General features: G+C 40.2%; 1 non-coding gene across 1 annotated transcript; it reads left to right on the top strand.

The window, feature by feature from the left end:
• The first annotated feature begins 679 nt into the window (after positions 1-679).
• Positions 680-787, top strand: LOC130953498 (small nucleolar RNA R71). The gene has a single exon (XR_009075667.1). It is a non-coding gene; the product is annotated as a small nucleolar RNA R71 (small nucleolar RNA).
• Positions 788-25,556: the final 24,769 nt, after the last annotated feature.

The raw sequence follows: 25,556 nt of genomic DNA, 5'->3' as shown, positions 1-25,556 counted from the left end.
TCAGCTGACCCACTTGTGCCTCCAAGTTTCTAATGGAGGACCTTGTTTCAGTCTTGAAACTTTGAGTGGTTTTAATTAGATCAGAGACCATGGTTGCTAAGTCAGAGTGGCTCTGCTTAGAATCCTCTGTCTGTTGCTGAGAAGATGATGGAAAAGGCTTGCCATTGCTAAACCTATTTCTTCTACCATTATTGTTGTTGAAACCTTGTTGAAGTCTCTGTTGATCCTTCCATGAGAGATTTGGATGATTTCTCCATCATGAAGGATTATAGGTGTTTCTATAGGGTTCTCCCATGTAATTCACCTCTTCCATTGAAGGGTTCTCAGGATCGTAAGCTTCTTCTTCAGATGAAGCGTCCTTAATACTGCCTGGTGCAGCTTGCATTCCAGACAGACTTTGAGAAATCATATTGACTTGCTGAGTCAATATTTTGTTCTGAGCCAATATGGCATTCAGAGTATCAATCTCAAGAACTCCTTTCTTCTGATTCGTCCAATTATTCACAGTATTCCTTTCAGAAGTGTACATGAATTGGTTATTTGTAACCATTTCAATGAGTTCCTGAGCTTTTGCAGGCGTCTTCTTCAAATGAAGAGATCCTCCAGCAGAGCTATCCAATGACATCTTGGACAGTTCAGACAGACCATCATAGAAGATACCTATGATGCTCCATTCAGAAAGCATGTCAGAGGGACAATTTTTGATCAATTGTTTGTATCTTTCCCAAGCTTCATAGAGGGATTCACCTTCCTTCTGTCTGAAGGTTTGGACTTCCACTTTAAGCTTACTCAATTTTTGAGGTGGAAAGAACTTTGCCAAGAAGGCATTGACTAGCTTTTCCCAAGAGTTCATGCTTTCTTTAGGTTGTGAGTCCAAGTCCAACCATATCCTAGCTCTGTCTCTTACAACAAAAGGGAATAGCATAAATCTGTAAACCTCAGGGTCAACCCCATTAGTCTTGACAGTGTCACAGATTTGCAAGAATTCAGCTAAAAACTGATGAGGATCTTCCAATGGAAGTCCATGGAACTTGCAATTCTGTTGCATTAGAGAAACTAATTGAGGCTTAAGCTCAAAGTTGTTTGCTCCAATGGCAGGGATAGAGATGCTTCTCCCAAAAAAGTCAGGAGTAGGTGCAGTAAAGTCACCCATCACCTTCCTTGCATTGTTGGCATTGTTGTTGTTTTCGGCTGCCATGTCTTCTTCTTGTTTGAAGATTTCTGTTAGGTCCTCTACAGATAGTTGTGCTTTTGCTTCTCTTAGCTTTCGCTTCAAGGTCCTTTCATGTTCAGGGTCAGCCTCAACAAGAATGCTTTTGTCTTTGCTCATGCTCATATGAAAGAGAAGAGAACAAGAAAATATGGAATCCTCTATGTCACAGTATAGAGATTCCTTGAGGTGTCAGAGGAAAAGAAAAATAGAAGGAAGAGGTAGAAGAATTCGAACTTATCAAGAAAGATAGAGTTCGAATTGTGCATTGAGGAGTAGTGTTAGTCCATAAATAGAAGGATGTTAGAAGAGGGGAAGAAATTTTCAAAAATAAATTAAAAAGATTTTAAAAACATTTTGAAAAATTGATTGATGATTTTCGAAAACTAAGAGTGGGAAAGAAATAAAGTGATTTTGAAAAAGAATTTGAAATTAGAAATCAAAAGATATGATTGAAAAATATTTTGAAAAAGATGTGATTAAAAAGATATGATTGAAAAGATATAGTTTTAAAAAGATTTGATTGAGAAGATATGATTTGAAAAACAAATTAAAAAGATTTGATTTTGAAAATTAATGACTTGGCTAACAAGAAATTTAAAAGATATGATTCAGACATTAAACCTTTCTCAACAGAAAAGGCAACATACTTGAAATGTTGAATCAAATCATTAATTGTTAGCAAGTATTTTTGAAAATGGAAAGAAATTGATTTTGGAAATGTATGATTGAAAAGATATGATTTGAAAAAGATTTGATTTTGAAAAATCATGAAAACTTTCGGGCTGAGTAAATGACATAAAAATCCACTTCCGGGCCCACTTGGTGTGTGCTTGGGCTGAGCATTGAAGAATTTTCGTGTAGAGACTCTTCTTGGAGTTAAACGCCAGCTTTTGTGCCAGTTTGGGCGTTTAACTCCCATTCTTGTGCCAGTTCCGGCGTTTAACGCCGGGCAGTTTTGAGCTGATTTGGAACGCCGGTTTGGGCCATCAAATCTTGGGAAAAGTATGGACTATTATATATTTCTGGAAAGCCCAGGATGTCTACTTTCCAATGCCGTTGAGAGCGCGCCAATTGGGTATCTGTAGCTCCAGGAAATCCATTTCGAGTGCAGGGAGGTCAGAATCCAACAGCATCTGCAGTCCTTTTCAGTCTCTGAATCAGATTTTTGCTCAGGTCCCTCAATTTCAGCCAGAAAATATCTGAAATCACAGAAAAACACACAAACTCATAGTAAAGTCCAAAAAAGTGAATTTTAACTAAAAACTAATAAAAATATACTAAAATCTAACTAAATCATACTAAAAACATACTAAAAACAATGCCAAAAAGCGTATAAATTATCCGCTCATTAGCTACCACTCCCTCTTGATCATCTTCTTCATTCAACCCTTCCATACTCCTCTTGGTGATTCCTTTCCCTTTTTTCACTTTTTCTGTGTCTTCATCTTCAAAGATTACTCCAGCTTTATTGCACAGTCTGAGAATTGTACTTGGATGGCCAAGACCACTTGATTTGCTTGTGTTGTTGGCCATCTCTTGAATACTGTCGGCTATGAGTTGTGCGAGGTTGATTTCACCTCCATGTAGGATGCAGTATGTCAAGAATGCTCATTTGATTGTGACCCAAGAGGCGTTTCCAGTAGGAAGGATAGATCTCCTCCTTACTATCTCATACCATCCCTTGGCCACAGGAGTGAGATTTATTCTTTTCAAGTGGCTTGGGATCCCTTTTGAATCTCTTTCCCAGTCTGTGTTTTCCATACATAACCCTTGCAAGATCTCATCAGGATTGTTTTCCATCTGCAATCTGGTCTCATAACTAGGCTCTGCATAAGTTATGGTTTTCAACTTTAGGGCTCTAGTGATGGCTGCTGGACTGAAATTCACTTCAACTCCTCTGACATAACTTGTGTAGGGGGCACTATCTTTGTTCTCTTTTACAGCATTTGCTTAGAATTCCCTGATCATGACTGCACTAATGTTAACAAGAGGAGCACATAAAAGTTCCCACCTTCTTTCTTTAGTGATTTGCCTCATGATGGGGTATTCCCTGTCCTTCAACTCAAGGCCCTTCTCATAAATGACATTCTTTGTCTTCATGAATCTATGATATCTCCCTTCATGGAATTGGGACCTAAATTTTCTTTCATCATATGATGGAGGCTCGGTCACCATTGGTTCCTTTCCCGGCCTTCTTTTTGAACTTGAGGAGGCCATTAGATTTGAAGTGAGAAAAAGGGAAAAGTGGAAGTAAGGAAAAAATGTGTTATGTTTGGGATGATGCTCGGTTTTGTTGTGCAAGAGAAAGGAATTGTTGGCTTTAATTTTGGGAGTAGAGGAGATTATGGTTTACAAGTGAAGGTAGTTTGTATGAATGTATAAGCCATTTAGTGCTAATGGCTATTTATAAGCAGGTTCTTCAAACTTTCTAGCAAAACCACAATAAATGAGGGGGGGTTCGTTGGTGATCATGAAGGGTTGAGATTGAGTTGAACATATAGAGGGCTCATGGATTTGAACGGCTTGCATGCATTGTTAAGGCTTGACGAGGATCCTCTTCTCATTGGTTGCATGTATTTAAGTGTTCGATGGTGCATGCATGCAGATTCTATTTCACAAGGAGCACACTTCTCTAGGCATATGTGACCACTCCTCACTTAGCTTGTCCTAGCCGTGGCCCCTCCTTGTATTTGTCTCAATCTCTTTCTCCTAAATAAACCAAAACAGCTAGCCTTAGAACATGAATATATACGTTGGTAAGTGGTGTGCAATAAAGAAGAAAATTATTTTTGTTTCTTTTTCATAAATGATCAATTGTGTTCCTTAATTAGCAATGCCAAAGGTTGGTTAACACCAAACTTATCTCTTACTGAGGGGATGGCTTAGCAATGCAGATAATTCTTCACAATTGATATATAAATTTTTTTTCGAAAATTCAAAATATAATGATGCATGATCCATCTCTGTATGATTTTGATTCCATGAATAGGAAATGATCTTCTAAACATTGTTACACATGCAGACACCAAACTTAGTGTTTGGTCATATGCTTCATCAAAAATGACTATGCATATGTTCTAAGAATACCCCTTTTTTTTTTTAAAACAAACTTGGGTGTGTCTTAAGGCACACCAAACTTAGAAGTCTGACATATGCTTCAAAACAATGTATGCATTTATATGAAAGCTCAAAATCATGTCTGGGTAATCATAGCTTATTGAATAAAAGAAAAGACAGGAATCTTAAATCATGGGTTGCCTCCCATGAAGCGCTCTTTTATTGTCATTAGCTTGACATTGAACTCCCTTTAGGGTGGTTGATGTTGGTGATGTCTCAACTTGTCCCCTCTCACTGTGAGCTTTCTCTGTGTGCCTTGATGCTCAATTTCAATGTGCTCAAGAGAGAGTATTTGGTTGACAGTGTAATGATCTTCTATTCCCAGCTGTTGATATACTAATTGCACTTTGTCACCTTTGGAAAATCCTTCAGTTGGGAATTTTTTACTCTCCCACCCTTTGTAAGCCTTCTTCTTGTTTTTCTTTTTTTTCTTTCTTGTTGATCTATCTCCCTTGACAGTGACTTGAGTTGTGATACCTCCCTGTTTGTTTATCATCCCGGCCTCTTTTTGAATTCCTTCCCCTCCTTGTACCAGCTCATTCTTCTGTTCTACTGTGTTGTTGGTTGCTTGCCTTGGAAGGCAGTCACTTGTCTTGCTTGTTTCTTCATTACTTTGTGATTCTGGAAACACTTTCAAGGTGATGCTTTCTTCATGCATCCTGAGGGTTAGTTCTCCCTGCTCTATATCTACAATGGCTCTAGCAGTGGCCAAAAATGGTCGACCAAGTATTATGGAGTCATTCTCATTTTCTGCTGAATCTAGGATCACAAAGTCTGCAGGAAAGATGAACTTGTCAACCTTAACTAAAAGGTTCTCAATCAACCCTTTAGGATATACCACTGATTGGTCCACCAATTCCAAGGACATCTGTATTGGTTTCACCTCTCCTATGCCAAGCTTTTTCACTAAAGAAGATGGAATTAGATTTATACTTGCTCCTAAGTCACACATCCCCTTGTTGATGAATAGACTTCCAATAGTGCAAGGTAGGAAGAAACCTCCAGGATCTTCAAGCTTGGGAGGGAGCCCTTTTTTGATTAGTGCACTGCATTCTTCACTGAACATTACAGTCTCCTTCTCATTCCAGTTTCTTTTCTTGTTGATGAGCTCCTTTAAGAACTTGGCATATAGAGGCATTTGCTCCAATGCCTCAGCCAAAGGTATGCTGATTTCCAGCTTCTTGAAAGTCTTAAGGAATTTGTGGAAATGTTGATCCTTTGCTTCTTTTTGGAATCTCTGTGGATAGGGTAGTGGAGGTGTAAGACTCTTCTCCACTTGCTGCTGTTTTGGATTTGGTTCTTCCATGATCTGCTTTCCCTTCTTTAAATTCTGTGGTTGGTTGTTCTCTTCTGTGAGCTTTTCTAGGACATTCTTGCTTGTTATATCCTTGTTGTTAGCTCCATCTTTCTCTGTTGGTTCTTTGTCACTCTCCGTAAGTTTCTTGGTTGCCCCTTGGTTGCCATCCACCAATGTCTTTCCACTCCTTAATTGCACAGCTTTGCATTCTTCTTTTGGATTAGGAATGGTATCACTTGGTAGTGAGCTTGAAGGTCTCTCAATAGAAATCTGCTTGGAGATTTGTCCAATCTGCCTTTCTAGGCTCTTCATGGAAGCTTCTTGGTTCTTTGTTGTCAATTCTTGGTTCTTCATCATGATGTGCGGAAAACGATCCGACACAAAACTCACCGGCAAGTGTACCGGGTCGCATCAAGTAATAATAACTCACATGAGTGAGGTCGATCCCACAGGGATTGAAGGATTGAGCAATTTTAGTTTAGTGGTTGATTTAGTCAAGCGAATTAAGTTTTGGTTGATTGGTTTGTATTTAACAGAAGCTAAATTGCTTGGAATGTAAAGGGAGAGAGGAGAATTGCAGTAAATTAAAGAGCAGGAAAGTAAACTTGCTGAATCTTAAAGAACAAGAAAGTAAATGACTGAAACTTAAAGTGCAAGAAATGTAAATTGCAGTAACTTAAAGTGCAAGAAATATAAATTGCTTGAATGTAAAAGGGATTTGAGGAATGGGATATCAGAATCTAAGCAAGGAGAAATTGAATTGCAATAATTAATAGAATAGAAATTGAATTATAAACAATTAGAACTCAAACAATAAGGAAATTAAGTGCAGCAAAGGTTCACAGAAGAACCAAAAGGAAATTGGGATCTCAGGACTCAAGAGACTAGGTAGCAAAGCCTAGATCTCAATTGCCTTCCCAGATCCAAGTTCACAAGGCAATTGACAAGAAATTGAAGAAGAAGCAGTAAAGAGAATGTAAATGAATTCAATTATGCAGTAGAGAAATTAAAGAGCTCTTGAGTGGAGATTGAGACACAATTTCCTCAATTCTTAACACCCAAGACTCAAACAAGAAAAGTAGAAAATGCCCAAGCAAGAACGAGGAAGAAGAGAGATCAATTCTCCTCCCTAATTCTCTGAAATCTCGGTCAAGTCTCTCAAGAAAAGTTGCAAAATTCAAAGCTCCAAAGAAAGTGCAAAATTCAAGAGTCAAGTCAAAAGTTTTGTAAAAAGTCCTAATTACATCAAACTAGCTCCTATTTATACACTTTCTATTCTTGGATCTTGGGATTTGGATGGGCTTTTGATTTAGTGAAGAAATGAATTAAATTGGATTTTTAATCCAATTTTTAGCCCAAGAACAATTGCTTCCAGGAGGCTGCCCTGCCCTTGTGGAGGGAAGGGCAGAAAATTGATGCGTGCGGCCTTGGTGCGAGCGTGGTGTGCGAGTTTGGTGTGCAGGATGCTGCCCTGCCCTCGCGTAGGGCAGGGCAAAAATTTCTGGTGCGCCAGTTTGGTGCCTGTGCGTGCTGCTGGTGCTGCCGAACCGTCCCTTGGTGCGCCAGTTTGGTGCCTGTGCGTTGGTGCACGAAATTGCAATAACACTTTTGCAATCCCGCACAACTAACCAGCAAGTGCACTGGGTCGTCCAAGTAATACCTTGCGTGAGCAAGGGTCGATCCCACGGAGATTGTCGGCTTGAAGCAAGCTATGGTTATCTTGTAAATCTTAGTTAGGATATCAGAAATTATCAGGATTGTTTGTGAAAAGCGAAAGAACATGAAATAGTTACTTGTTTTGCAGTAATGGAGAATAGGTTGAGGTTTGGAGATGCTCCATCTTCTGAATCTCTGCTTTCCTGCTGTCTCCTTCTTCAGTCACTCAAGTCTCCTTCCATGGCAAGCTGTGTGTAGGGTTTCACCATTGTCAGTGGCTACCTCCCATCCTCTCATTGGAACGATTCCTAATGCCCTATCACGGCACGGCATTCCATCTGTCGGTTCTCAATCAGACCGGAGTAGAATCCAGTGATTCTTTTGGCGTCTGTCACTAACGCCCCGCCTTTAGGAGATTGAAGCACGTCACAGTCATTCAGTCATAGAATCCAACTCAGAATACCACACACAAGGTTTAGACCTTCCGGATTCTCTTGAATGCCGCCATCAGCCTAGCTTATACCACGAAGATTCCGATTAAAGAATCCAAGAGATAACTACTTAATCTAAGGTAGAACGGAGGTGGTTGTCAGTCACACGTTCATGGTTGAGAATGATGATGATTGTCACGGATCATCACATTCATCCGGATTAAGAACAAGTATTATCTTGGAATGGAAGCAAGCATGATTGAATGAGAAACAGTAGTAATTGCATTAATCCATCAAGACACAGCAGAGCTCCTCACCCCCAACCATGGGGTTTAGAGACTCATGCTGTGGAAGAAAACGTGTACAATGTCATAAGGTAATCAAAAGGTCGCATAAGGTACTGATTACAAAGTCAAAAGGTCCTATAAGTAGTAAACTAGTATCCTAAGGTTTACAGAATTGAGTAAATGACAGAAAAATCCACTTCCGGGCCCACTTGGTGTGTGCTTGGGCTGAGCAATGAAGGAATTTCGTGTAGAGACCTTTTCTGGAGTTAAACGCCAGCTTTCATGCCAGTTTGGGCGTTTAACTCCAAATTTTATGCCAGTTCCGGCGTTTAACGCTGGAATTTCTGTAGGTGACTTTGAGCGCCGGTTTGGGCCATCAAATCTTGGGCAAAGTATGGACTATTATATATTGCTGGAAAGCCCTAGATGTCTACTTTCCAATGCCGTTGAGAGCGCGCCAATGGGGCTTCTGTAGCTCCAGAAAATCCACTTCGAGTGCAGGGAGGTCAGAATCCAACAGCATCTGCAGTCCTTTTCAGTCTCTGGATCAGATTTTTGCTCAGGACCCTCAATTTCAGCCAGAAAATACCTGAAATCACAGAAAAACACACAAACTCATAGTAAAGTCCAGAAAAGTGAATTTTAATTAAAAACTAATAAAAATATACTAAAAACTAACTAAAAGATGCTAAAAGCATACTAAAAACAATGCCAAAAAGTGTACAAATTATCCGCTCATCATAACACCAAACTTAAATTGTTGCTTGTCCCCAAGCAACTGAAAATCAAAATAGGATAAAAAGAAGAGAATATACTATAGATTCCAAAATATCAAAGAAACATAGTTCCAATTAGATGAGCGGGACTAGTAGCTTTTTGCCTCCGAACAGTTTTGGCATCTCACTCAATCCTTTGAAGTTCAGAATGATTGGCATCTATGAGAACTCAGAACTCAGATAATGTTATTGATTCTCCTAGTTAAGTATAATGATTCTTGAACATAGCTAATATATGAGTCTTGGCTGTGGCCCAAAGCACTCTGTCTTCCAGTATTACCACCGGATACACACATGCCACAGACACATAATTGGGTGAACCTTTTCAGATTGTGACTCAGCTTTGCTAAAGTCCCCAATTAGAGGTGTCCAGGGTTCTTAAGCACACTCTTGTTGCCTTGGATCACAACTCTATTTCTTTTCTTTTTCTTTTTCTTTTCTCTTTTTTTTCGAAATTTTTTTTTTTTGTATTCACTGCTTTTTCTTGCTTCAAGAATCAATTTGATGATTTTTCAGATCCTCAATAACAGTTCTCTTTCTCCTCATTCTTTCAAGAGCCAACAAATTTAACATTCTTAAAAACAACAAATTCAAGAGACATATGCACTATTCAAGCATTCATTCAGAAAACAAAAAGTATTGTCACCACATCAAACTAATTCAACTAGTTTCAGAGATAAATTTTGAAACCCTGTACTTCTTGTTCTTTTGTGATTAAAGCATTTTTCTTTTAAGAGAGGTGATGGATTCATAGGACATTCATAACTTTAAGGCATAAATTTAATTTTATTAATTACGAATTAAAAACAAGACTCAAAAATAGATATAGAATGAGACTAGAAAAACGAAGAATAAAAACAAAATAAAGGAAAATAAAAAAAACGAAAAACAGAGGCTCCTAATGATAGAGGTTTTCACAGAGTTAGGACTCAACAACCTTGATTTTGAGAAGTGGATGCTCCCTCAGCTTGAGAGGAGAGCTTTTGGCGCTTCAACTCTTGGAGTTCACGCCCCTGCTTCTCTTGTTCCTTCAGCAATTTGCAGAGCATGCAGTTCTGATTCTGCTGTTCTTCCTTCAGTTGCTCCATAGTCTCTTGCAGCTTGTTAATAGATGCTTCTAGGCTGGACCAGTAGTCAATTCTTGGGAATTCAGGGAGGAATTCCTGCGCCCTCCTCTTGATGGAGTTGTCTTGCACTTGTCCTTCCATTGACTTCTTGGTGATTGGGTGTTCAATGGGTATGAACTCATCTACTCCCATCTTCACCCCAGCCTCTTTACAGAGCAAGGAAATCAAGCTTGGGTAAGCCAGTTTGGCCTCAGTGGAATTCTTATTTGCAATGGTGTAGATCTCACAAGCAATCACATGATGAACCTCCACTTCTTTTCCAAGCATAATGCAGTGAATCATCACTGCTCTCTTGATGGTGACCTCAGAACGGTTGCTAGTGGGCAATATGGAACGCCCAATAAAGTCTAGCCAACCTCTTGCAATTGGCTTGAGGTCTCCCCTCTTGAGTTGGTTTGGGACACCCTTTGAATTGGTTATCCACTTAGTCCCAGGGAGGCAGATGTCCTCTAGAACTTGATCCAACCCTTTATCTACTCTCACCATCCTCCTATTGAAGGAATCAGGATCATCTTGTAGTTGAGGTAGTTTGAAGATTTCTCTTATTTTGTCCAGATGGAAGTACATAACTTTCCCTCTGACCATGGTTCTGTGGGTATGGTAAGCGGTTCCAGTCATTCTTTGCTTATCTGTTAGCCACAGATTTGAGTAGAATTCCTGAACCATGTTCCTTCCAACCTTTGTCTCAGGATTGGTCAGAACTTCCCAACCTCTGTTTCGAATTTGCTCTTGGATCTCCGGATATTCATCTTCTTTCAGATCAAATTTAACTTCCGGGATCACTGACCTCAGACCCATTATTTTGTGATAATGGTCTTCATGTTCTTTGGTTAAGAACTTCTCTTCATTCCAAAGATTCTTTGGATTAGTCTCTTTCTTTCCTCTTGAGTTGGTTTGTTTTCCCTTGGGAGCCATGATCTTGATAGATCTTAGCTTAGTGATCACGGAAAAGCACACCAAACTTAGAGGTTTTGCTTGTCCTCAAGCAAAAAGAAAAGAAAGAAGAGAAGAGAGAGAGAGAGAGAGAGAGAGAGAGAAAATTCGAATGGTGTGAGGAAGGAGGGGTGAGGAACGTACATTTATAGAGTGGGGGGAGGAGAATTTCGAAAACAAAAGAGAGATTTGAAAGGAAATTTGAAAAGATTTTGAAAAAAATTTGAGAAAAGGGTGAGTTTTTGAAGAAGATTTGAGATTATTTTGAAATAGATTTGAAGAATGGTTTTGATTTGTGAAGATTTGAAAGTGAATGATGAAAGGTTGAAGTGCATTTATGTAGAAGATTATGGGTAAAAAGAGGAAAGTTTGAAAAAATTTGAGTTGAAAACAAAAATGTGGTCCCCCCACCTTTCTGGCGTTAAACGCCCAGAATGGCACCCATTCTGGCGTTTAACGCCCACTTGGCACCCTTTTTGGGCGTTTAACGCCCAGCCAGGTACCCTGGCTGGCGTTAAACGCCAGAAAACCTTCCTCACTGGGCGTTTTTCTGAACGCCCAGTGATGCTGCACACCTGGCGTTAAACGCCCAGAATGGTACCCATTCTGGCGTTTAACGCCCAAAATGGTACCATTACTGGCGTTAAACGCCCAGAATGGGTAACGCCCAAAATGCACCTTACTGGCGTTTTTTCGCCAGTAAGCTCATTTTCTCTGCTTTTTGAGCTGAATCCTTCTGTAACTCTGTGAATTCCTTCATTTTTTGATATTTGCCTCTTGTAGGAACAAATCATACAACCTACTAATGACTGGGTTGCCTCCCAGTAAGCGCTTCTTTACTGTCTTTAGCTGGACTTTCACTGAGAATCACTCTAGTCTCAGTTTTGAGCACTCCTGCTCAAAGTTTCCTTCAAGATAATGTTTGATTCTCTGTCCATTAACAATGAACTTCTTATCAGAATCAATATCCTGAAGCTCAACATATCCATATGGTGACACTCCTGTAATCACATATGGACCCCCCCAACGGGATTTGAGTTTTCCTGGAAACAGTTTGAGCCTAGAGTTGAAGAGCAGAACTTTTTGTCCTGGCTCAAAGACTCTGGTTGACAATCTCTTGTCATGCCACTTCTTTGCCTTTTCCTTATAAATTTTTGCATTTTCAAAGGCATTGAGTCTGAACTCCTCTAGCTCATTTAGCTGGAGTAGTCTTTTCTCACCAGCTAACTGTGCATCCATGTTTAGGAATCTGGTTGCCCAGTAGGCTTTGTGTTCCAGTTCCACAGGCAAATGACAGGCCTTCCCATACACCAGTTGGTATGGAGAGGTGCCTATAGGAGTCTTGAATGCTGTTCTGTATGCCCACAGAGCATCATCCAAGCTCTTTGCCCAATCCTTTCTTCGGGCCATCACAGTCCGTTCCAGGATTCTCTTTATCTCTCTGTTAGAGACCTCAGCTTGCCCATTTGTCTGTGGATGATACGGAGTTGCCACTTTGTGGCTAATTCCATATCTGACCATAGCAGAGTATAGTTGTTTATTGCAGAAATGAGTGCCCCCATCACTGATTAGCACTCTGGGAACGCCAAATCTGCTGAAAATGTTCTTCTGGAGGAATTTCAGTACGGTCTTAGTATCATTAGTGGGTGTAGCAATTGCTTCTACCCACTTAGATACATAGTCCACTGCCACCAGAATGTAAGTGTTTGAGTATGATGGTGGGAATGGCCCCATGAAGTCAATTCCCCATACATCAAACAGCTCTATCTCTAATATCCCTTGTTGAGGCATGGCATATCCATGAGGCAGGTTACCAGCTCTTTGGCAACTGTCACAGTTACGCACAAACTCTCGGGAATCTTTATAGAGAGTAGGCCAGTAGAAGCCACATTGGAGGACTTTAGTGGCTGTTCGCTCACTTCCAAAATGTCCTCCGTACTGTGATCCATGGCAGTGCCATAGGATCCTCTGTGCTTCTTCTCTGGGTACACACCTGCGGATCACTCCGTCAGCACATCTCTTAAAGAGATATGGTTCATCCCAAAGGTAGTACTTGGCATCTGAAATTAATTTCTTTCTCTGCATGTAACTGTACTCTTTGGGTATGAACCTCACAGCTTTATAGTTTGCAATATCTGCAAACCATGGAGCTTCCTGAATGGCAAATAATTGCTCATCTGGGAAAGTCTCAGAAATCTCAGTAGAAGGGAGGGACGCCCCAACTTCTGGCTCTATTCTGGACAGATGATCAGCTACCTGATTCTCTGTCCCTTTTCTGTCTCTTATTTCTATATCAAACTCTTGCAGAAGCAACACCCATCTGATAAGCCTGGGTTTTGAATCCTGCTTTGTGAGTAAGTATTTAAGAGCAGCATGGTCAGTGTACACAATCACTTTGGATCCTACTAGGTAGGATCTAAACTTGTCAATGGCATAAACCACTGCAAGTAATTCTTTTTCTGTGGTTGTGTAATTCTTCTGTGCATCATTTAGAACACGGCTGGCATAATAAATGACATGCAGAAGTTTATTATGCCTCTGTCCCAACACCGCACCAATGGCATGATCACTGGCATCACACATTAATTCAAATGGTAATGCCCAATCTGGTGCAGAGATAACTGGTGCTGTGACTAGCTTAGCTTTCAGGGTCTCAAATGCCTGCAGACACTCATTATCAAAGATAAATGGAGTGTCAGCAGCTAGCAGATTACTCAGAGGTTTGGCAATTTTCGAAAAATCCTTGATAAACCTTCTGTAAAATCCTGCATGTCCCAGAAAGCTTCTGATTGCCTTAACATTGGCAGGTGGTGGTAATTTTTCAATTACCTCTACCTTTGCCTTATCCACCTCTATTCCCCTGCTTGAAATTTTGTGCCCAAGGACAATTCCTTCAGTCACCATAAAGTGACATTTCTCCCAGTTTAAAACCAGGTTAGTCTCTTGGCATCTTTTCAGGACAAGTGATAGGTGGTTAAGACAGGAGCTGAATGAGTCTCCATATACTGAAAAGTCATCCATGAAGACTTCCAGAAATTTCTCTACCATATCTGAAAAGATAGAGAGCATGCACCTCTGAAAGGTTGCAGGTGCATTGCACAAACCAAATGGCATTCTCCTATAGGCAAACACGCCTGAAGGGCAGGTGAATGCTGTTTTCTCTTGGTCCTGGGGGTCTACTGCAATTTGGTTGTAGCCTGAATAGCCATCCAAAAAGCAGTAATAATCATGGCCAGCTAGTCTTTCTAGCATTTGGTCTATGAATGGTAAAGGAAAATGATCCTTTCTGGTGGCTGTATTGAGCCTTCTGTAGTCAATACACATGCGCCACCCTGTGACTGTCCTTGTGGGAACCAGTTCATTTTTTTCATTATGAACCACTGTCATGCCTCCCTTTTTGGGAACAACTTGGACAGGGCTCACCCAGGGGCTATCAGAAATAGGATAAATGATCCCAGCCTCTAGTAATTTCGTGACCTCTTTCTGCACCACCTCCTTCATGGCTGGATTTAGCCTCCTCTGTGGTTGAACCACTGGTTTGGCATTATCCTCCAACAGGATCTTGTGCATGCATCTAGCTGGGCTAATGCCCTTAAGATCACTTATGGACCACCCAAGAGCTGTCTTGTGTGTCCTTAGCACTTGAATCAGTGCTTCCTCTTCCTGTGAATTTAAAGCAGAGCTTATAATCACTGGAAAAGTGTCACCCTCTCCCTTAAATGCATATTTCAAGGATGATGGTAATGGTTTGAGTTCCGGCTTGGGAGGCTTATCCTCCTCCTGAGGAATTTTCGAAAATTCCTTTACTTCCTCTAGTTCTTCTTGATCAGGTTGAGCATCTTTGAAGATGTCCTCAAGCTCTGATTCTAGGCTTTCAGCCATATTGATCTCTTCTACCAGAGAATCAATAATGTCAACGTCCATGCAGTCTTCTGGTGTGTCTGGATGCTGCATAGCTTTCACAGCATTCAACTTGAACTCATCCTCATTGACTCTCAGGGTTACTTCCCCTTTATGTACATCAATGAGAGTTCGTCCAGTTGCTAGGAAAGGTCTTCCTAGAATGAGAGTTGCACTTTTGTGCTCCTCCATTTCCAGCACCACAAAGTCAGTTGGAAAGGCAAATGGCCCAACCTTGACAATCATGTCCTCTATTATGCCTGATGGTTGTTTAATGGAACCATCAGCAAGTTGGAGGCATATCCTGGTTGGTTTGACTTCTCCAGTCAACCCAAGCTTTCTGATAGTGGATGCAAGTATTAGATTGATGCTTGCTCCAAGATCACATAGGGCTATCTTGGTGCAGGCGCCTTCTAATGTGCAGGGTATCATAAAGCTTCCAGGATCTTGAAGCTTTTCTGGTAAGCTTTTCAAAATGACTGCGCTGCATTCTTCAGTGAGAAACACTTTTTCAGTTTCTCTCCAATTCTTCTTATGGCTTAAGATCTCTTTCATGAACTTAGCATAAGAGGGTATTTGCTCAAGTGCCTCTGCAAACGGAATCTTTATTTCAAGAGTCCTTTGATAGTCTGCAAAGCGGGCAAATTGCTTATCCTGTTCCGCTTTGCGGAGTTTCTGAGGATAAGGCATCTTGGCTTGATATTCTTCAACCTTAGATGCTGCAGGTTTATTCCTTACAGAAATGGTTGAAGAGGCCTTGTTAGGGGGATAATCATCAGAACTCTCAGGTGCCTGATTCTCCTTGGGTGTTTGAACGCCAGGAGTGGATGAAGTTTGGGCGTTAAACGCCAACTTCTCCCCCTTTTCTGGCGTTTGAACGCCAGAACTGGGCAGGGAATGGGCGTTTAACGCCAGCTTTCCTCCCTGTTCTGGCGTTTGAACGCCAGTTTTGGGCAAGGAATGGGCGTTTAACGCCAACTTTCCTTCCCTTTCTGGCGTTTGAACGCCAATAATATTCCTCTCTGTGCTCTTACTGTCCTCAGAGGGATTTTGAACAGTGGCTTGGTCATCCTCTGTCAACTGTTCCTTAATTGACTTCTTGCTCTTTTGAGCAGTGGCATTCAGTGTTTTCCCACTCCTCAGTTGAACTGCTTGACATTCTTCTGTTATTTGTTTAGATATTTGCTGTTTTGCTTGATTCAACTACAGTTCTATGCTCTTGTTAGCAACCTTAGTATCATGGAGCATTTCTTTAAATTCTGCTAACTGTTCTGTCATCAGGAGCAATTGTTGATTAAGCTCATTCATCTGTCTTTGAGGATCAGGATCATTGACTACTGCCATGACCTCTTCTTGTGGAACGAATTCCTTGCTAGAATATAAGTATTGGTTTCTAGCAACAATGTCTATAAGCTCTTGAGCTTCTTCAATTGTCTTTCTCATGTGTATAGATCCACCAGCTGAGTGGTCTAAAGACATCTGAGCTTTTTCTGTAAGCCCATAGTAGAAGATGTCTAACTGTACCCACTCTGAAAACATTTCAGAGGGGCATTTTCTGAGCATACCTCTATACCTCTCCCAGGCATCATAAAGGGATTCATTATCCTCTTGTTTAAAGCCTTGGATGTCCAGCCTTAGCTGTGTCATCCTTTTTGGAGGGTAAAAATGATTCAGGAATTTTTCTGATAACTGTTTCCATGTCTTTATGCTTGCTGTAGGTTGGTTATTCAACCACCTTTTTGCTTGATCTTTTACAGCAAATGGAAACAGTAACAGTCTGTAGACATCCTGATCTACCTCTTTATCATGTATTGTGTCAGCAATTTGTAAGAACTGTGCCAGAAACTCAGTAGGTTCTTCCTCTGGAAGACCGGAATACTGACAATTTTGCTGCACTATGATAATGAGTTGAGGGTTTAGCTCAAAGCTGCTTGCTTTGATGGGAGGTACACAGATGCTACTCCCATATGCAGCTGTACTAGGGTTGGCATAGGACCCCAGAGTCCTTCTGGACTGGTTAATTCCACTTAAGTCCATAATGGACAAAAGGGAAATGATAATAATTGCAAGGAGATAAATTTTGTTTGTGTTTTTTTTTTTTTTGAAATAACCGAAAAATAAAAATAAAAACAAAAAGGAAATTTAAAATAAAAATTCGAAAATCAAAAGGAAAATAAAATAAGATTTCGAAAATTAGAAAGAAAATAAGATCAAAGCAAATTGAGAACTGAATCAATTAGTTAATTAAAAAGATTTTGAAAACAGCAATTAAGAAGATATGATTGAAAAGTTTTTATGAAAAAGATTTGATTTTTTTAAAAAGAGGAAAGAGAAAAACACAAAATGACACCAAACTTAAAATTTTAGAAAATCAAACACTATTTTTTTCGAAAATTTTAAAGGAAAAACACAAAGAGGACACCAAACTTAGAACTTTTATGAATCAAAAAGGGACTAAGAACATGCAAAAATCGAAAATCAAAAAGAAAAACAAAAGCATGCAAATGACACCAAACTTAAAATATGAAACTAGACTCAACTAAAAGACTCTAAACCAATAAAAATAAAACAGTCCAAATCTAAGCAACAAGACAAGCCGTCAGTTGTCCAAACTCGAACAATCCCCGGCAACGGCGCCAAAAACTTGGTGCACGAAATTGCAATAACACTTTTGCAATCCCGCACAACTAACCAGCAAGTGCACTGGGTCGTCCAAGTAATACCTTGCGTGAGCAAGGGTCGATCCCACGGAGATTGTCGGCTTGAAGCAAGCTATGGTTATCTTGTAAATCTTAGTTAGGATATCAGAAATTATCAGGATTGTTTGTGAAAAGCGAAAGAACATGAAATAGTTACTTGTTTTGCAGTAATGGAGAATAGGTTGAGGTTTGGAGATGCTCCATCTTCTGAATCTCTGCTTTCCTGCTGTCTCCTTCTTCAGTCACTCAAGTCTCCTTCCATGGCAAGCTGTGTGTAGGGTTTCACCATTGTCAGTGGCTACCTCCCATCCTCTCATTGGAACGATTCCTAATGCCCTGTCACGGCACGGCATTCCATCTGTCGGTTCTCAATCAGACCGGAGTAGAATCCAGTGATTCTTTTGGCGTCTGTCACTAACGCCCCGCCTTCAGGAGATTGAAGCACGTCACAGTCATTCAGTCATAGAATCCTACTCAGAATACCACAGACAAGGTTTAGACCTTCCGGATTCTCTTGAATGCCGCCATCAGCCTAGCTTATACCACGAATATTCCGATTAAAGAATCCAAGAGATAACTACTTAATCTAAGGTAGAACGGAGGTGGTTGTCAGTCACACGTTCATGGTTGAGAATGATGATGATTGTCACGGATCATCACATTCATCCGGATTAAGAACAAGTATTATCTTGGAATGGAAGCAAGCATGATTGAATGAGAAACAGTAGTAATTGCATTAATCCATCAAGACACAGCAGAGCTCCTCACCCCCAACCATGGGGTTTAGAGACTCATGCTGTGGAAGAAAACGTGTACAATGTCATAAGGTAATCAAAAGGTCGCATAAGGTACTGATTACAAAGTCAAAAGGTCCTATAAGTAGTAAACTAGTATCCTAAGGTTTACAGAATTGAGTAAATGACAGAAAAATCCACTTCCGGGCCCACTTGGTGTGTGCTTGGGCTGAGCAATGAAGGAATTTCGTGTAGAGACCTTTTCTGGAGTTAAACGCCAGCTTTCATGCCAGTTTGGGCGTTTAACTCCAAATTTTATGCCAGTTCCGGCGTTTAACGCTGGAATTTCTGTAGGTGACTTTGAGCGCCGGTTTGGGCCATCAAATCTTGGGCAAAGTATGGACTATTATATATTGCTGGAAAGCACTGGATGTCTACTTTCCAATGCCGTTGAGAGCGCGCCAATAGGGCTTCTGTAGCTCCAGAAAATCCACTTCGAGTGCAGGGAGGTCAGAATCCAACAGCATCTGCAGTCCTTTTCAGTCTCTGGATCAGATTTTTGCTCAGGACCCTCAATTTCAGCCAGAAAATACCTGAAATCACAGAAAAACACACAAACTCATAGTAATGTCCAGAAAAGTGAATTTTAATTAAAAACTAATAAAAATATACTAAAAACTAACTAAAAGATGCTAAAAACATACTAAAAACAATGCCAAAAAGTGTACAAATTATCCGCTCATCATGCGTGCCACAACAAAATGCTGCCCTGCCCTCGCGGAGGGCAGGGCAGAAATTCCAAATTGAAGTCCCGTGTTCGAGACTTGGCCGATGCACACGCTACTATTTTTCCTTGGCTTTCTTGGCACCATAATGAGGCCTAGTTCCTTGCTTCCTCATTGTGCCGTGTTCGATTCTTGTGGCAAGCATTGGTAGGCTTTTTCCTTTGATTTATTTTCCATGAAGGCCCGATACTGCCCTTGTGGAGGGCAGGGCAAGGTTTTTCTCCTCTTTGATCCAAGGCACAATTTTGTGCTCTGCCCTTGTCGTGGGCAGGGCAGAGTTGCCTCTTCAAACCTTGTTTCCTTATGTTGCCCTCCTAGAGGGCAGTCTGCCCTTGTGAAGGGCAATGCTTGCTTCCTTCTTCATGCGCCACGCCTTTTTCTCCTTGGGCCACGCTTTCTTAAGCCACGCTTTCTCCTTTCTTCTTTTCTTCACCTACAATCAACCAAAACAACTACTCAAAGTATCACTAAATTCACAAGGCTTATAAATCAATTAAAAATCAATTAAAATTAGCTTAAACCTTATGAGTTAGCATCAATTTAATGGTAGTTGCTTGATCTAAAGAAGTTATGTATTTTCATTCTAAATCACTTACTTAGGATGCAAGAAAGTGCATAAAGACTAATAAAACAAGTGAAATTAGCTTGAAAAATGTGTATATGATGACTTGTCATCACAACACCAAACTTAAATCTTGCTTGTCCCCAAGCACGCATCAAAACTAAGAGAAAATGAAATGAACAAGAAAAGAAACATATCCTTATTAATCAAATAGCAGAACTTGATTTATGGAGTCTTTATGCAGACAATGATAACTCAATTATTGTTGCTATTACATAGTATACATCTTTCCTCAAAGGCTTGCTAAACTTGCTGTTATAAGGCTTACTTTTTAATTACTCCCTTGCTATCTTTTCTTACTCATAATGCTTAACAAGCTTATTCTTTTAGAGGTTTTGGTGTCTAATGTTGAAGTAGTAGCCTTTGGCTTTATTATTATTTTTTTTTTCTCTTATTCAACATCTTTCCACCATAGACACATGGCTCACTATTTCTTCCTAGGATCATTGATGCCCAGCATCTCTTTGGATAACTAAATGTTCTGTATCTAAGTTGCTCTTTATTGTGGACTTTCAATTGGCCATCCCAAATCAGTTGATCTAAGTGACCGGGTTTTAAAATACCCCTTAGAATTTACTCATCCAAGCATATCTTAGTACAAAAACACCACAGGCATATGTCCTAGGGTCCAAGCTATTGGTGTCCAACCTTTATTCTTTGTTTTTCTTGCCACTTTGGCTTTTTCTTCTTCCTTTTCTTTCTGTTTTTGTTCCCAAGGGCTTTTTCCTTTATTGATAAGAATCTTTGTACAGCAAGCTAACTCTCACTTAAATGAAATTGATATTATGCAACAATTATTTCATGAGTTATGCATTTAATCAAACATATTTACCACCATTAACTTCCATTCTACTTATGCAACATTGGATTTTTACTTTTCAATTCAAACAAAATCTCTTTTATTCAAGCATATGGGAAATAAAACAAAATTAAAGCTAAGTGATGAATGACAAGCATTATGCAGATCATTTCTCTAGCTACTTATTGAATAAAGGAAAGTACAAGAAAATGAAATAAAAAGGAAATAAACAGTGGAGGCATATCATGTTTCAGACATGCTTCTCCTTATTAGAAGAATGAAAGAAGGGGTATGAAAGAACTTTGCCACCTTCTATTGGTCGTGGCTGCTGCTTGATTCTCTCTTTTTCTTCTTTCTCTTCCCTAGCTTGGAATAATCTCGGATCTCTTCACCAGGACATCTTCTACCCCAGACAGAATCTAAGAGTCCTGAGAGCCCAACGTCTTCCAATCTTTTAAAAGTTGCCTCCGTATAGTGACGAGACCTTGCTTGTTGCTTGGCTCCAAATTCAGGGCATTGCTCAAATGGCTTGATCTGAGGATTGAGTGTTGGCAAATTATGGGTCAAGTACTCCAACCTTGCTTGCATGTTTTCATCATTCTCCATTCTTTGCACATATCTAACTTCTCCCATGGTGTGATGAATATTCTTCCATTGATACAGGTTGTGACTATATTCCCCTGCTTTAGCTTGACTAAAGTATAGCTTGTCATATGATTCTTTGAATTCTTTGTATTGCTCTTTTTGTCCTTCAAGAATCTGTGCTTGAAATTCTTGCTGCTGAGTCATCATTTGCTGTTGCCATCTCTCTTGTTTCTCCTCCATTTGACGCTGCCAAGCTTCTCTCTCCTCTTTGTCTTTCAGATATTGCTCCCTAAACTCTGGATGGGGCTTTAGATATTGCGCTTGGTGCCCCAGATTATGCTCTTGTTGAGTCTGCATGAGTTGTTGAGATAGCTCTTCTATCGCTCTGTGTAGCTGGCTCATGTCTATGGCATCATGAGCTTGATTTCGTCCTTCCTCTCTTTGTGATCTCCTTTGTCTGGGAGCTACCACCCCCTCTGGATCATCTTCTTCATTTATTCCTTCCATACTCTTCTTAGTGATCCCTTTTCCCTTTTTCACTTTTTCTGTGTCCTCATCTTCAAAGATTACTCCAGCTTTGTCACATAGCCTGAGGATGGTACTTGGATGTCCAAGACCACTTGATTTGCTTGTGCTATTGGCCATCTCTTGAATACTATCGGCTATGAGTTGTGCGAGGTTGATTTCACCTCCATGTAAGATGCAGTATGTCAAGAGTGCTCATTTGATTGTGACCCACGAGGCGTTTCCAGTAGGAAGGATAGATCTTCTCACTATTTCATAACTGGGCTCTGCATAAGTTATGGTTCTCAACTTTAGGGCCCTTGTGATGGCTGCTGGGCTAAAACTCACTTCAACTCCTCTGACATAACTTGTGTAAGGGGCACTATCTTTGTTTTCTTTTACAGCATTTGCATAGAACTCCCTGATCATGACTGCACTGATGTCAACAAGAGGAGCACATAAAAGTTCCCACCTTCTTTCTTTAGTGATTTGCCTCATGATGGGGTATTCCCCGTCTCTCAACTCAAGGCCTTTCTCATAGATTACATTCTTTGTCTCCATGAACCTATGATATCTCCCTTCATGGAATTGGGATCTAAATTTGTTTGCATCAAATGATGGAGGTTCGGCTACCATAGGTTCCTTTCCTGGCCTTCTTTTTGAACTTGAGGATGCCATTGGATTTGAGGTGAGAAGAAGGGAAAAGTGAGAATAGAAGAAGTATGTGTTGTGTTTGGGATGATTTTCGGTTCTGTTGTGTGAGATAAGGGAATTGTTTTAGTTTTGGGAATAGAGGGGATTATGGCTTTCATGTGAAGGTGGCTTGAATGATTGTGTAAACCGTTTAGTGCTACGGCTATTAATAGGCAGATTCTTCAAGCTTTCCAACAAAACCACAATGAATGAGGAAGGAGCTCGTTGGTGTTCGTGAAGGGTTGAGATTGAGTTGTTCATCTAAGGGGTTCATGGAATGGACGGTCTGCATGCATTATTGAGTCAATGACGAGGATCCTCTTCCCATTGGCTGCATGCATTTAGGTGTTCGATGATGCATGCATGCAAATTCTGCTTCCCCATGAGCGAATTCTTCTAGGCACATGTGACCATCCTCACATAGCTTGTCCTAGCCGTGGCCCCTCCTTGTTTTGTCTCAATCCTTTTTTCTCCTGCATGAACCAAAACAGCTAGCCTTAGAACATTAATATAGTGGTTGGCAATTTATTTGCAATAAAGAAAAAAAATTGTTTTGTTTTGTTTAATTGTTATTTATTATTTTTTTTTCTTTCATGGTCAATTGTGTCCCTTAATTAAAGATGCTAAAAGTTGGTGAACACCAAACTTATCTTTTATTGAGGGGACGGCTTAGCAATGCAAACCATTCTTCACAATTGATGTATTTTATAAAAAAAATTTTATGCATGATCCCTTTCTGTATGGTTTTGATTCCATGATTGGGAAATGATCTTCTGAACATTGTTACACATGCAGACACCAAACTTAGTGTTTGGTCATATGCTTCATCAAAAGAATTATGCATATGTTCTAAGAATAATCCGCTTTTTTGAAAAATGAACTTGGGTGTGCCTTAAGGTACACCAAACTTAGAAGTTTGACATGTGCTTCAAAACAATGTATGCAATTTATATGGATGTTCAAAAATCATGCTCAGGTAATCATGGCTTATTGAATAAAAGAAAGGACAGAAATCTTAAATCATGGGTTGCCTCCCATGAAGCGCTCTTTTATTGTCACTAGCTTGACATTGAACTCCCTTTAAGGTGGTTGATGCTGGTGATGTCTCAACTTGTCACCTCTCACTGTAAGCTTTCTCTGTGTGCCTTGATGCTCAATTTCAATGTGCTCAAGAGAGAGTACTTGGTTGACAGTGTAATGATCTTCTGTTCCCAGCTGTTGATATACTAATTGTACTTTGTCACCTTTGGAAAATCCCTCAGTTGGAATTTTCTTGTTCTTCCACCCTTTGTAGGCCTTCTTCCTGTTTTTCTTCTTTTTCTTCCTTGTTGATTTGTCTCCTTTGACAGTGACTTGAGTTATGATTCCCCCCTTTTTGTTTATCATCCCGGCCTCTTTTTGAATTCCTTCTCCTCCTTGTACAAGCTCACTCTCCTGTTCTATTATTTTGTCGGTTGCTTGCTTTGGAAGGAAGTCACCACTTGTCTTGCTTGTTTCTTCATTCCTTTGTAATTCTGGAAAGACTTTCAAGGTGATGCTCTCCTCATGCATCCTGAGGGTTAGCTCTCCCTGCTCTATGTCTACAATGGCTCTAGCAGTGGCCAAAAATGGTCGACCAAGTATTATGGAGTCATTTCCATTTTCTGAAGAATCCAGGATCATAAAATCTGCCGGATAGATGAACTTGTCAACCTTAACTAAAAAGTTCTCAATCAGCCCTTTAGGATATACTACTGATTGGTCCACCAACTCCAAGGACATCTGTATTGGTTTCACCTCCTCTATGCCAAGCTTTTTCACTAAAGAAGATGGGATTAGATTTATGCTTGCTCCTAAGTCACACATCCCCTTGTTGATGAATAGGCTTCCAATAGTACAGGGTAGGAAGAAACCTCCAGGATCTTCAAGCTTGGGAGGGAGTCCCTTTTTGATGAGTGCACTGCATTCTTCACTAAGCATTACAGTCTCCTTCTCATTCCAACTTCTCTTCTTGTTGATGAGCTCCTTTAAGAACTTGGCATACAGAGGCATTTGCTCCAATGCCTCAGCCAAAGGTATGTTGATTTCCAGCTTCTTGAAAGTCTCAAGAAATTTATGGAAATGCTGATCCTTTGTCTCTTTGTGGAATCTCTGTGGATAAGGTATTGGGGGTGTCAAGCTTTTCTCCCCTTGAAGTTGTCTTGGAATTGGTTCTTCCATGATCTGCTTTCCCTTTTTCAGATTCTGTGGTTGGTTGTTTTCCTCTGTGAGTTTTTCTGGGACATTCTTGCTTATTATGTTCTTGTTGATGGCTTCATCATTCTTTGTTGGCTCATTGTCATTATTCTTGGTTGCTCCTTGGTTACCATCCACTAACATCTTTCCACTTCTTAGTTGCACGACCTTGCATTCTTCCTTTGGGTTAGGAATGGTGTCACTTGGTAGTGAGCTTGATGGTTTTTCAATAGAAATCTGTTTGGAGATTTGCCCAATCTGCCTCTCTAGGTTCTTCATGGAGGCTTCTTGGTTCTTTGTTGTCAATTCTTGGTTCTTCATCATTTTCTCCATGAGCAGCTCTAGATTAGTGATCCTCTGAGATTCTTGTGAGATAGGTTGGTTTTGGGGTGTTGTTGGATGATGGTAAGTGCTTTGGTTAGTTGGGTGGTTATTGGGTAGGTGATGGTTAGAGTTGGGGTAATTATTTTGTGGTTTTCTGTATGTATTTTGGTTAGTGCTTGGCTGGGGGTTGTGGTTTGTGTTTTTCCAATTGTTCTGACTTGATTTTCTTTGCCATAGTTGTTGGTTTTGATTGTGGTTGTCTCCCCATCTGAGGTTGGGATGGTTCTTCCAAGATGGATTGTAAGTATCACCATAGACTTCATTTGTTCCAGGATTTTGGTTGTGCATGTATTGGACTTGCTCTTGCTGTTGCTCCTCTTGGGTTTCTTCACTTTGCACCCATGTGGTTGATGGTTGGCTTGTGGTGCTCACTGCTGCTACTTGCAGGCCATCAATTCTTTTGGCCATTTGCTCAAACTGTTGTTGAATCTGCTGCTGCATCATCTTGTTCTGAGCTAGAATTGAATCCACTCCTTCTAACTCCATTACTCCTCTTCTCTATGATGGTTGGCATTGTCTTTGATGAGCAAAGAAATATTGGTTGTTGGCCACCATATCAATGAGGTTTTGAGCTTCCTCTGTAGTTTTCATGAGTTGTAATGAGCCTCCAGCTGAGTGATCAAGTGCTTCTTGAGCCTTTAGAGTAAGTCCTTCATAGAAGTTTTGCAACTTATTCCACTCAGTAAACATCTCTGGTGGACATTTTCTCAATAGTGCTTTATATCTTTCCCATGCTTCATATAGATTCTCAGCCTCCATTTGAGTGAATGTCTGTACCTCAGTCTTCAATCTTATGATTC

This window comes from Arachis stenosperma, chromosome 9 (assembly GCF_014773155.1).
Source record: "Arachis stenosperma cultivar V10309 chromosome 9, arast.V10309.gnm1.PFL2, whole genome shotgun sequence".
NCBI lineage: Eukaryota > Viridiplantae > Streptophyta > Magnoliopsida > Fabales > Fabaceae > Arachis > Arachis stenosperma.
Note: the sequence above shows the minus strand (reverse complement) of the source record. Positions and strands in the feature narration are given on the sequence as shown.